This window comes from Mus pahari, chromosome 2, assembly GCF_900095145.1.
Source record: "Mus pahari chromosome 2, PAHARI_EIJ_v1.1, whole genome shotgun sequence".
NCBI classification, from domain to species: Eukaryota; Metazoa; Chordata; class Mammalia; order Rodentia; family Muridae; genus Mus; species Mus pahari.
This window is the reverse complement of record NC_034591.1, coordinates 49895363-49899744: the sequence shown is the minus strand read 5'-3', so window position 1 is coordinate 49899744 and position 4382 is coordinate 49895363.

Below are 4382 nucleotides of genomic sequence, written 5' to 3'. Positions count from 1 at the left end.
CTGTTCTGCTTTCTTCTGTAAGAGAGAGAGAGAGAGAGAGAGAGAGAGAGAGAGAGAGAGAGAGAGAAACATTGCCTCAAAAAAATCAAAGGACTATTATTGTAATGGAGTGTATTCATATCGTGGAATGATGCTCAGGGTTTAAGTTGCTCCTTCTCTAATGTGGGTCAAAAACGTGTGTAACTAGAGTGATCTGTGTTCTGTAGGTAACTAGACATCCAGGAAAATGTGACATATGAGGTAGTAAATGGCTAGAAAACTTAGAAAACTTCCCCTTTATGAGAGCCATAGCATCTGCCCACTTTTAGGTACTTAGTCCAGTTCAGACGCGAGGTCAGGTTAGCCTTAGTGTCAAGCTGTAATACTAGCAGTACCCACGGGAGCCACTAGGTGCCGCCAGTGCGTCACATTAAACTCCAGCTTGCCTTTCAAACACCACCAATCACTGGCAGACAGGCCCTGGGCCACAACTCCCCTTTCCAAGGGGCTCACCCTCATTTCTGCATCGGTTTTTTTTTTTTTTTTTTTCGGGTGTTTTGTTTTGTTTTAGAAAATGTCTCATTTTGTAGCAATTTTGTCAGTGGTTCTTCACTCTGTAGACCAGGCTGGCCTGGAACTCAGAAATCCACCTGCCTCTGCCTCCCAAGTGCTGGGATAAAAGGCGTGCGCCACCACGCCCGTCTTCGTCAGTGTTTCTTAACCTTCTTAATGCTGTGGCCCTTTTAATACAGTTTCTCATGTGATTTTTTTTCATGACTGTGATTAATTTTGCTACTCTTATAAATGGTAATGTAAATACCAGTTTTCTGGTGGCCTTATGTGACCCCCTGTGAAAGGGTCGCTTGACAACCTCTCCTCCGTGGGTTGCAACCCACAGGTTGAGAACCTCCGCTCTCTTTAGACTAGGTTGGTCTCAGACACAGAGACCCACGTCCATGTGCCTCCCTAGCGCTCGTATGGAAGGCAGACACCACCTCACCCGCCTCCCCACAGCATCTGGCTTTGTCTTGTGTAGTTCAGTGTAGACTGGAAGCTGGGGCTGTCTGCTTTGTACCATAGACCAGTCCAGTAATAGGGAAATGGACAGCATGGAGGTGGGTGCCCAGAGAGGAGGAAAGAAAGAATGGATTTAATGACGATCCAGAGAAGTGAAGGATGTTCTCCTTAAAGTTCAGGGCTAATCCTGTATCCACCATTAGAGACATTGTATCCACCATTAGAGACATGCAGAAATGCCTAAAGACCTGTTGTCCCCACAAGAGAGGCAGCTCTGTGGCCGTCGTGAGAGCAAAGGCTGTGGCTGGGATGTGCTTCTCGGGCAGTGTGAGGGGGGTGGGGAGGAAGGAAGAGCAGTGTTCCTCGGGAGGACATTGGAAAACTGATTTTACTCCAGTTTTTCAGACATTTGCCTAAACACTAGGCCTAGTTTCATCATTGAAGCCCCATGTAATCACCATTCCTTTTCACAAATGATGAATGAAGCCTGAAGAGAAAGCCACAAGAGGAGACGAGCCACTGGCAGCTACCTTGGTACACACATGGCTGCACTGACGCCAGTCCTCCCAAGGTGTCACCAACACTCAGGCTGAGTCACTCCAAACCCAGCCCACGGAGTTAAGCCAGTAACAAATCCTGGAGGACGTGGTCACAGGGCCACGGGCCAGAGCAGTGTTATCACGGCACCGTGCAGCTCGGGCCTGGCGGATAACCCTTTCCTTGTGAGCATTCCAGGGCTTGTGACTGATGCTCACTGACCCCGATTCATGGCGGCACGGAACACAAAGAGGTCATTACTGCTCCTTAATCTGAGGAATGGAGTGGGGAAGCTGCTTTGGCCGGTGAGTCAGTGGTACAGGTCATGAGTTCATTACCACCCGGTCAGTCAGATGCCTATAAAGCCACCCTTCCCAACCAGAAGTAAACATGGTTGTCCAGGGCCAGAGAAGGGAGGGCCTTCCACCCAGTGCCCTTTCTATACCTGTCTTAGCTGTAGAACTAGAGACAAAGTTGCAAAGACTATGGCCTGACTTCCCTGCTTTCCACGCTGAGGAAGCTGAAGGTCAGAGTGGGGAGTGACAGCCAAGAGGCACAGAGGTTGTGGCCAAGCCAGCCCAGAATCAAGGGATCTGGCCATCTGGACTCAAATACTGGATGCACTTGTTATCAGTCTGTCTTCTGAGCCAGCTCCTGGGGTCTCTGCTTCTTGATATGTAAAAGGAGCAGGAATAGCCAGTGCCCATGTCAAAGGGCTGCTTGAGAGCTAAGGGACCCGATGTTTGTTCCGTGGTTGCTAAGCAATCCTTAGCTGCACACCTGGCCACCCGTGTCTCCAGGCTGTCGGGACATTTTGGAAAAGGAACAGGCACTGGGCTCAAGCCAAAACATCCCAGAATTTCTCGTTTGCTCATCCTCGCTGTGGGTAGGATTCTTCTCGCCCAGCGGCTCTCCCCCATCAGCAGAGGTGCTGGTACTTCAACTCGATGCCCAGTTTTAGAAGCCTCAGGAAGCAGCATCTTGGGCAACCAAACACCAAGTGAGATAACCACATTCTTGCCAGCCTCCTCCAGCCTTGGCTCAGGGCCCAGCAGGGCCACCCTTAGGAGATGGTGCTAAGAAGACAACAGGAGAGCTAATTATAGGCCCGGCCCGCTGGGCTGTGGACACTGCCTGTTTGGCCTGCACGGCTTACCTGAGTCATCTATCCTGAGGCCACTTGAGCCTGGATCTGGACGAGCAGGCCACAGGGAGTCTGGAGCGCCTTCCCTGTGCTCAGCCTGGCCAGCTGCACCACTTCCTGCCTCTTTTCCCCTCAGAAAGCCAGTTGAGGCAGATGAGCACCCCAGATCAGAGGCCAGAAAGCCTAGGGCCTACTGTGAGGTGAACACAGAGCTGGGGTCCCGGAGTCTCTGGAAAATCACTTCACAGGTCAAACTAAAAGGCAGAGAACGAACAGGGCAGTAGCTGCCTCCTCCCACCACACCGTCCACACCTCCGTCCTGAACCTCACTGGTCTGCAGCCCCCGCCCCCCCCCCCCCCCCCCCCCCCCGCTCTCTTACCCCTTGGTGGTCAGCTGTGATCTGGGCTCAGTTCCCATAAGCTTAACCCAGGAGGGTTGCAAAGTAAAATGAGGACAAATATGGGTACCGTGGTTTGAAAATCAGTCTTAAAATCACAATAGAGTTAGAAAACATTTTTTTTTTAAAGATTTATTTATTTATTATATGTAAGTGCACTGTAGCTGTCTTCAGACACTCCAGAAGAGGGAGTCAGATCTTGTTAAGGATGGTTGTGAGCCACCATGTTGTTGCTGGGATTTGAACTCTGCACCTTTGGAAGAGCAGTCAGGTACTCTTACCCACTGAGCCATCTCACCAGCCCTAGAAAACATTCTTTAAGGCGTTAAAAATGAGAAGAAATGAGAAGAAATCACAAGAAAGTCCCCAGCTCTTCGGACTTAGTGCATTAGGGAGGCAAGGGTGTGGCAGGAGAAAAACTGGGGGTACCCTCCATGAGTCGGGAGGGGAATGTTTGCACCCTGAGGCGTTTCCATAGCAGGGCTCATCTGTGCACAAGCAGGCTAAAATGGAAGGCTGTGAACAACCCAGACCGGAGAGGCAGAGGCAGGGGGACCAGGAGTTCAAGGTCACCCTTGGATAAGTGGTGAGTTTAAGGCCAGCAAGGGCTACATGAGATCCTGTTAAAAAAATAAAATAAAATAAACCAAAGGGGCCTGAGTGAGGTTGGGCAAGAAACAGGAAGTGATGTGGCTGGTGCTCTTTTGTTTTGCTTCTGTTTTGGAGAGGGAGAAGGAGAGGGAGAGAGTGTGTGCGCCCCAGAAGAGGTCAAAGGCCATAGGTCTCCTAGAGCAGGAGTCACAGGAAGTGAGTGGTCTGACATAGACGTTTGGAATTGAACTCACATCTTTGGGAAGAGAAACACTAGTTATTAACTACTAAGTCACCTTTTCAGCCCCTAATTTTTTTTATTAAAAAAAAAATGTGTGTGTGATTGGAGGGGTCTGTCATGGCACAGGTGTGGAGGTCAGAGGACAGCTTTGGAGTTGACTGTGTCTGTCTACCTTTAGGTGGGTCCTTGTCATAAAAGCAACCATCTCACCAACCTGTTCTCTTGCTTGTTTTTTTTTTTCTCCCTGTTTTATTTTATTTATCTATCTATTTATTTATTTATTTTGAGACAGGTGCTTGCCAGGCATGGTGGGGCACACCTTTAATCCTAGTACTTGGGAGGCAGAGGCAGGCAAATTTCTGAGTTTGAGGCCAGCCTGGTCTACAGGGTGAGTTCCAGGACAGCCAGGGCTACACAGAGAAACCTGTCTTGGAGAGAGAGAGAGAGAGAGAGAGAGAGAGAGAGAGAGAGAGAG